At 37.8% G+C, this 9399-nt stretch overlaps 1 long non-coding RNA gene across 1 annotated transcript; it reads left to right on the top strand.

Annotated features, from left to right (window-relative positions):
- Positions 1-310: 310 nt before the first annotated feature.
- Positions 311-6729, top strand: LOC136848761 (uncharacterized). Its single transcript, XR_010856128.1, has 3 exons — positions 311-699; positions 1215-1332; positions 5845-6729. It is a non-coding gene; the product is annotated as an uncharacterized lncRNA (long non-coding RNA).
- Positions 6730-9399: the final 2670 nt, after the last annotated feature.

The raw sequence follows: 9399 nt of genomic DNA, 5'->3' as shown, positions 1-9399 counted from the left end.
GCCATATTCTTCACTTGTAGGTTTAATTTGCTTTCCAGGGTCAAAATCATCCAAATTTGTTCATTTGTGTGGATATGAAAATCAGAGATTTATAAAAAAAAAAAAACAGTCGGCATTTATTACATTCGGTTAGGAATGTGAGTAATTCGCTAAAATTATAGGAGGAAGGTTAATAAATCTAAAGATACTAAAAATAAAGGATAAATCACTCCCTCTGCTTTTCTACATGTCGAAGTTTGTTGAGGCATTTACACAAACATTCAGCAATGTATTTATATTCTCCAAATTAATTAGTATCCTCATCACTTTAATCTGAAACGCTAACGGCACTACCAAGAGCGACTGTGCTATCGAGTCCAAATTGTTGTCATCAAAGAAAGATCGGAAATAAGCCAGACGATTGCAATTTCATGTAATTTCGGCCCTGGAGAAAATCAAACAGGTCAGATGACAGAGTTAAGCGAATATCTGTGTTGACTTAAGCGTCCATGGATGTACAGTAACTGCGCAAGAGCGAGTGTTTACTTAGTAACTCAAGCTCTCAACTACAGTCATTAGTTCCGAGCCAGTTAAGTACGTTTGGTTACACTCGCTGACAACGATACTGTTAAGTTCTGTTAAACTTTATTTCATCGGGCGTCCTTGGAATTGTGTGTTTTGTATTGTTTCGTTGGGCCATCATCAAGGTCCATTTGGAAGGTAAGTAACGCGTCCATAGGGACGTCAGTTTCCAGTAGTTTTTAAGTCGGTCTTACCCTAGGAATGCCCATTCAAACCCTAGGAATGCCTATTCAAATGCCTATGCGTTTTGCGTTCAAAGTCTATTGTTTTTATTTTTATTTACGTTAAATGTTATGACCGGGATTTGGCTGTTTAGTGAAATGAAAGTCCCCAGTTTGTTTTTGGTATCTGTTGGTGTTTGTTATTGACTAATAAAGTAACATTGATGTGGGTCACGGAGAAAATGAATAGGCTACGCGCGAAATGTGGATTTTATGAGTTTTATATAGTTCCATTTTTTAATGTAAGGAACCTTAACATTTATTAGTCAAAACAGTTTATTAGCTTAGCCTAGTAGCATACTATAACTGTTTTTCTGATGTTTTGTGGTTTTTAACTTTTAAAAGTTTAAAATCAAAATCTCGTTACAAGCGTCCTATTAATGCCAGTGTTTGGGTAAACGCACTGTTGTTGAATAGAACTTTTTATTTCAGGTTAGTGGATGGAAGCCCAGAAAATAGCGTAACGGGGTATGTTATGTTTATAGGTGTCTGGAAATTCGGTTGCGGTTTTATCAAGAAGGGTTTTACAGCAGCATTTTTGATGATCAAGGTGAGTTTGATTGCTAAAAATTGTTGGGATCATCAGAGTTGGTTTTTCAAGTATATACAATAAGTAATCTTAATTTGGGGACTAGGAAAATACTGCCTCCAAATCTGCATTAAATTCATTAGATTATGCAAAGTAACCAACATAGGTAAGGCGTTAAGTATATTTAGGATCTGTTAGTGCTATTAGGACCTTTAGGCCTGGATTTCTTATTGCCAAGATGAAAATACAGTAGTCTTATCTCTTAGCAAAGAAAATAGGATGTAAAGTCTTTCATCCTGGAGACAGTAGATTAAATGTATTGGCCTTAGTTATGCCTAGTAAAAATTATTACAAGAAATGGTAAACACTGAATAGGCTAGGTTTGAGTATATTTTAAGGCAGGCAGACATAGCTCCTAGAGTTTGTATATTATAAACTTTTAATCCCGTGACTACTAGTGTTCTGTTCTTGTGACAGTAGGCTAATATTAATCTTAGCTGAGCTTTAATCATAATTTTATACTAAAACACTGAGCAGGCTCGAGTATGTTTCAAGGTAGGCATTAGAACCTTTAGATGAGGTTTTGATTGTCAGTAGAGACTGCATCAATTCTGTTAGTTTTATATTCATTAGACAAGATAATTTAGGCTTGAATGTATTTTGAGGTGGCCATAGCCTAAATTAGTTTAATTTTTCGATGAGTTGCAACTCTTAGATATGTTTATATAATTATAAGAAGTGGGGCCACCTTTGACGAGGTGGCTGTGCTGCTCCGGCAAAGGTGGCCCAAGGACTGTACATGGTAGACAAATGTCTACCATGTACAGAACCGCTGAAAACTAATCTCAATCTTTAATTTCAGGTTTCTGAGAAGCCTCACGAATTATGTCAGGCTTAAGTTATATTCTTTAGTAAATTCAGGCTTTAACTCAATTCAGGCTTGAACTCTCAAGTTCTCATTAGACCTCAAGTTCTGAGCAGCTTTTTTGTGGTATAGAGCTAGAAATCCTACTTTGTTCAGTGTATTAAGATCCACTTGGCTGTTGAAAGCCCTGTTTCTCTGTGGTAAAACTTGTCTACTTCAGTTTTTAAGTGATGTGGACTTGTTTGTGGATTGAGGTCCTCCAGGTGTTTTTGGGGGAGACTGCCTCATTTTATGTCAGACCTTTCAAGCAGGTGTAATTACTAATTTTCTTCAGAGTTGCTTTAAAATTGGTTTTGACCAGTATTTTATCATTCAAATCCTTGGTACAGGTTATTGAACAGTACTGCTCTTCTCAAGTCTTTCAGCATGCAACATTTTGGCCATAAACATTAACTCTTATTTAGTGAGGTATTATTGTATTACTCTAATGGTCCTTGGTAATTTGGTTTTAAACTTTTGGTAATTTTTTGTTTTGTTCTTGCTTCAAATGTACAGTCTGAAACCTAAATTTGAGGTAGTTTGCAAGATGCAAGATTTTTTTGTTTACTGTGTTCATGGTAATATTTTATGTACAGCTGTCTCCAAATCTTGGTTAAATTGTAACTTTTTTCAGGCATATTAAGTGTACATTTTGCTGGTTTTTCTGTATATGCAGTTAGTCCTTATTTCCTTAGAGCATATTCTCATGAGTTGCATCGTAAAGTAATTTTCTTAATCTTGTACCAAGTGGTACAGCATATATGTACAGGCACTTGATCACAGCTTTTAACAGCGTAGACATAATTTAGTTTTAGGTAACTTAAAAATCTTTAATTACCCATTTACCAAGTTCTTTTGTATTAAGTTTATCAAATCATTCTGTTAATCTGCATTCCTACTTTTAAGTAGAGAATGTAGAACTAGATGTGTATTACAGATAAAAACTATACAGAGATGTGTAGCAAATTTAATTTGGGGGGGAAATTGTTTTTGGATTTCTATTTTAAGGGAGATTGCTATTGAAGTACCTTATTGCTGCAAGTTTTTGCGTTTTGATCAGTGCAGTTTGGTAGAGTAGAGACCTTAATTTGCAATTTTGCTTTGGCTCTTGCTGTTGTGCAGTAAGCTTTACAAAATTTTGATGTGCTGTTGAATGGGTTGGACAGAAAGGATATCGTTAGTAGGCCAGGTATGATTTGTCCAGATGTGGCAGTTAAGGTGGTAGTAAGCCCAAACATGTGCCGAGGCAGAACACGAAAAGGCGTTTGTTAAAAAATGGTCCGTTAAGCTGTAATAAGCACAAGTGTGGTATGGTCTGCAAAAACTTGTATCTTGTTTACAACTAGTTAATTCTAGATTAGTTCCTGAAAATAAAGCTGGATATGCTTTCTAAAACACTAATGTGCCCTTTATAGCTGTAGTGTCAACAAGAAATTGAAAGGCTTAGGAAGGCATAATTTCTTGCATTTAAATAGTCTTCATTGGAGGAGAGCTTAAGGTGTGTGATCAGTCTTTTATCTGGGGAAAGTACTGAAAAAATGGTGTAAGTGGGCATGAGGGCATGAGAATGAGGTGAATTAAAACTACCATGGCTTGCTTAGTATTTCTTATCAGGCAGATAACAAAAAAGACTCTGGTACCTTCACTAATGAGTGTTTCAAGAGGTTATACACATTTTGGATTTTCTGAAGTATAAAACCTGAATTGCTTTGCTGAATGTGTAGTTCCTTGAGAACCTCGTCTGTGTTAAGTTGAGAGGTGGTATTTCTGTCTGTGGTTTATTACCATAGTTCATGTTGTGGTAAAGAGCCAGATGTAAGTAGTGTTGAGTGAGGAATTAGTTTTGTGATACCAGATTAAAGAATCTGGGGCTGTTATTGTAACATCAGGTGGGGAATTTAGGGGCTGTTATTGTAACATCAGGTGGGGAATTTAATGTGCTGTCTCTGGTTAATGTGGAAAAGCTCCATAAGGCTTGAGTTGTGTAAAAAAAAAAAAAAAAAAAAAAAAAAAAATTGAAACCTGCAAATTAAGGGAGAATGGATAGCTGAAGCTCAGTGTAGTGTCCTGCTTGGTGGTGCTAAAAGCACTAATTTAACAGAGTAGGCTCGAGTATGTTTCAAGGTAGGCATTGGAAGCTTTAGATGAGATTGTGTTTGATTGTAAGTGGAGACAGCATTAAATCGTATTAACCTTGGTTGGTTTCATCTTCATGAGATGACACCATTTACTAGGCTTGAGTGCACAGTATTTTGAGGTGGTCATATCCTAGATTAGTTTAATTTTTCAATGAATTGTAACTTTTAACTGACTCCGTTTAGAAAAGTTCCTATATTTATCAGAAATGGGGCCTCCTTTGACAGGGTGACAGTGCTGCTCTGGCAAAGGTGGATCAAGGACTGTACATGGTAGACAGTGTCTGTTATGTACAGAACCGCTGAAAACGAAACCTCAATATTTAATTTCTGGTCTCTAAAGCTTTGACAAAATTGTGTTGAATGAGTTGGACAGAGTAGGCAGGGTATGATTTATTCAGATGTGGCAGTCAAGGTGGTAGTAAGCCAAAACATGTGCTAGGGCAGAATTTCATGGTGTTGAGTGGTCTAAACATGAAAAGTTTATCAGAATGATCCATGTAGCTGTGGTAAGCACTATGTATGTCATGATCGAGAAAAACCCCTTGTATCTGGTTCATGCCTAGAGTTAAAGTAGAGAATAAATTCCCGTAATAAAGCTGGATATGCTTTCTAGTTAACATACAGATGACCCCTTAGGGCTGTGGTGTCAACAAGAAATCGTAAGGCTTAGGAAGGCGCAATTCTTGCGTTGTCATCATTGAATGAAAGCTAAGGCGTGTGTTAGTACTTTTATCTTTGGAAAGTACTAAAAAAATGGTTTAAGTGGGTATGTAGGTATGAGAATGAGGTTACGAATTATAATCACCATGGTTCAGTATTTCTGGTGTTAGGTAGATAACAAAGCAGACTCTGGTGCCTTCACTAATGACAGTCTTTTAAGAGGTTATAGATATTTTGGATTTGCTGGTAAAGTATAAAACTTGAATTACAGTATTGTGGCTGATGTGTAGTTCTTAGATTTGAGAGCTGCTTCTAGATCTCTAGTTGTGAGGTCATATTTCTGGCTGTGGTTCACTACCTGTAGTTCATGTTATGCGAGTAGTGTTGAGTGGGGAATTAGTTTTGTGGTACTGGATTAAGAATGTTGGAGGAATTCAGTGTTCAATCTCCGGTTAATATGGAGAAGCTCCATAAGCTTGAGTTTTGTAAAAAATTAATTTTTTTTTTTTCAAAATTGCTTATTAGGGGAGAAACAATAGCTGAAGCTCAGTGTAGAACCCTGCTTAGTGCTGCTGAAAGCTCCATTATTTGTAGCTGCACTGTTAATTAGCCAACGAAGTACTGTAATAAGTGAAATGGGTAGATAATACAGATTCTTTTGAAATTTCATCCAATTTGTGACAGTTTTAAAGTACTATTACCTTTGCCTGAAGAGAGAGTTTGCAGCTTTTTTGTGTGATTTAATGGAATAGGTAATTTCTGGGAAATAGACTAGAGCTTTTAAATTTTCACTGCTTTAATAATGTTCTAATGTATTGATTTACTCCACAGAAAACTGATAGTGCTAATCAGGTCCAAGGAACATAGTAGCTTCAGTCATGGAGTTCATTTGTTCGGTGATGTTTTGATGGTTCTTTCTCTCGACGAGAATAAATTTTGATAGTACAGAGTTTTGGTTAGTAGTTTCAGTACCTTCCAGTTTCCTTTGTCTAGTTGGTTGTTAGTAAAGAACCAGAAAGCAGTTGTGGTTTTGCTTATTCTAGGGTCACTTGTAAGTATAAATGCTTACTTTTTCTTGTGGTTATAAGTTTATGCATTTAAATTTGCCAACATTTACTACAGGCACTTTGAGCTAAAACGAGAAAACATAACCTGTAGCCCTTGAGCTTTTAACCAAAGCAAATACTGTAATTGAACAAATACTGATGCATGAAACTGATACCTTTACAAAGGTATCTCCAGTTTAAAGTTCACCTTGATTGGTTTCAGAGGGCAACTGTAACATTACATTTATTTGCTGACTCCTCAGTACTCTTCAAAACCTTGATGCCAGAAATTGCTGCCAGTTTGGCAGAATGCTTTTAACACTGACCTGTGGTGGTACTGTATTCATAAAATCTCTAAGCTTAAATTCATTTGTAAGACAGCCAGAGTTGTTGGTTTGAACAAAGAAAAAAATTACTCTAGTGCCTTGGAGGGTATAACATATATTCCACAGACCCAGAAAATAAGACAAACATTAAAGAACCATGAAAGGCAAAATTTAGGCACTGCTAAAGATCATGTCTTGAGAAAGAGACCCAATCCTTCACTTTTTCTTAAGAGTGCATTTTGAGTACTTGGGGTGTCACTGTCCCATTATGGTATTGGATATACAGTAGATGTATAGTACTATGCTGAGACTTTAACATTTGAAATAAAAGATATTTATTTAAATCATTTTTATTCTCCAAAAATTATTCTTGTACGTATATTTTAATGTTGAGAGGTTAATGGTAATGTGTGGCGAGATATGGAATGTAACATGTTATCTTCCACATTCTTGACAAAGAATATTAGGCGTTTGTTGATGATTGAAGATATTCAATTAACTGCAGGTCATTTGAAGGCTGACTACACAAGTAACCTATCCTGGAACTTGATCGAATTGCCAATAGATCTGGCGAGAGTTTTCACTAGTTTGAAATATGCTTCTGGGACCCAGTATATTTAGAGGTACTCCTGGAGTTAAGGATGGAAAGTCATCTGGCTCCTAATTTTGTTAGACAACCGTGTTACATCAAGGTGTGTACCTTGGTGGAACAAAGACTGCACCAGAGCTTGATGCATAAAATGTGCTGCTTGGTGTAACTTCAAATGAGAAACTCTCCTGGACACACCAGTGCCTTTGTGACTCAAAAAAGCCACAGCCTTATTAAAATGCACAATGCTAGGTTCACAAATGACCAGTTGGAAATGTCTCCTCATTAACTACTTCCTCCCGTTACAGGTGTCTGGAGGTGTATACATAAAATATCGGGTAAACACCCACCTCACAAAGCCCTAGTACTAAACCTAATTTTATTGCTGACAGAAGAAATAGCCCACACATTAGGCTAATATTTGTCACATTAGTACAGGAGAACATCTCTCCTCCCAATTCACAAACAAAGCTCAAAACAAAATATTAAATTCATCGGGTTCTTATCTTCCATGGAATCATACAATATTCCATTTTCCATCGCAGAACTCTTCTCCGCACTCAAATCTTGTCAGAACACATGAAGGCCCTGACGATGTCCACAACCAATGCTCACACTTTTCGTCAAATTCCATAACTTTTCTCCTGTCATTGTTGAATGGAATATGGACATAAGGCAAATTTCCTCTTCCTAGAACAAGTAAATCAGGAAGAGCATCCCAAAACCATCGACCTACTTCCCTATAACCAGCTGTTTAAGTAAATTACAAGAGGGATAAGTTTTTGCCTAATGTGGCATTTAGAATCAAAACTTACTCATCTCAGTTTGCCACAGACGAGGCAAGAGCACAGCAAACCCTATTGCACTCACACAATCTTGCATCCAAACAGCCTTTGCTTCAAAACGGAGCCCTTGCAGTTTTCTTTTACTTAATAAAAGCATACTATACCACCTGGAAATACTGTATCTTACATTAACTACAATTTGATATAAAAGGTAATATGGGCATTTTCATCCAATCTTTTGTTAACCAAACCTTCCATGTACACACACTCTTCCCATTTCTTTACCTTTTGCTCAATATGAAGGAGTTCCCCAAGGCTGCGTTCTTGGCACAGCCTCTTTTCTTATAGCAGTTAGTGCCATTATAGCAAATCTGCCAGCAGGAGTTAGGTCCTCTGTCGATCTTGCAATTTATGCTGCCAATTCCTCAGTCCCTAGGTGTCACACTCACAGTCTGCTGTTCTGGCTGCCTATTCATGGCCGCCTAGATTTGGATTCCTCTTCTCCACCTATAAAACTTTTTCCATTGTTTTCTCTCATTCCCAAACAGTATCTCCATCGCCACTTTTGCGTTGCTGTTCACCCATAGTACCGTACTAGTGGTAAATTCCTTGGTTTAATTTTTGATTCCTGCCTTACCTGGAAGGGACTCTTCTATCAAACTGCTCTGTCTTTGCCACCTCCGAACTTGATACCACATTGCCTGGGGCACTGACCGTAAAACACTTCTGCACCTACGTGTAGTCCTCATTCTGTCTGTCCTGGATTATGGCTGCCATGTGTACTCATCTGCTTCACCTTCTAAGCCTTCCATACCCAGTGCATGACCTAGGACTAGGATTGGCCTTAGGGGCCTTGCGTCCATCACCAGCAGGAAGCCTCTCTACTGAATCAGGACTACCATCGCTTGCCCACTGACATGCCCTCTTCTCTCTTAGTTTCCACCAATTCTCTAACCTGAAGCTAACTATACCTGAACCCCTTGCGAAATATACTAACAGTCCCAACAGACCCTGCCATTTCTGTGTATGGAAACTCCCTCTCTCCCTCATCACCATAGTTGGAAATCCAGCCTTTCTGCATCCACACTTTCCCGCCGTGGCTAATCCCCACTCCCTCAGTCTGTCGATCTATGCTACACAGCTTATCATAAATTAATACCCCTTCTATTCTAAGTTTGTTTCCTAGAGCACATTTTTACACATGATGCTTGCACCCCAGTCTACACAGATGGCTCCAAATCCCACGAAGGAAATGGGGCTGGTTTCCTCTTCCCCACCAGACATTTCCAGTTACCATTACCACCAGTGGCTAGCATACAACAGCAGAACTGGATGCCATTTTGTTTGCACTAAAACAACTTCTAATCTGTCATCATCCTTGGTTTTTTTCAGACTGCTAATTTTTTATCCCTCATCCAATCTATTGACTGCATCCATCCTGTGGTCCTTGAAATTCAAGACTGGCTTTTTTGTATTTCAATCCGGAAAAATCTAACTCTGCTTCTGCTGGACCCCAAGCCATGAGAGTATCATAGGCAATGAGCAAGGGGACACATTGGCCTGCTCTGCGGCTTTATTGAGATGCCCACATTTCAAAACCATCCCATATTCGGATTACCTCCCATTCTTCTGTAACTACT

Source organism: Macrobrachium rosenbergii, chromosome 19 (genome assembly GCF_040412425.1).
Source record: "Macrobrachium rosenbergii isolate ZJJX-2024 chromosome 19, ASM4041242v1, whole genome shotgun sequence".
Classification (NCBI taxonomy): Eukaryota; Metazoa; Arthropoda; class Malacostraca; order Decapoda; family Palaemonidae; genus Macrobrachium; species Macrobrachium rosenbergii.
The sequence above is the reverse complement of the archived record's forward strand: the minus strand, read 5'-3'. Positions and strand labels throughout refer to the sequence as shown.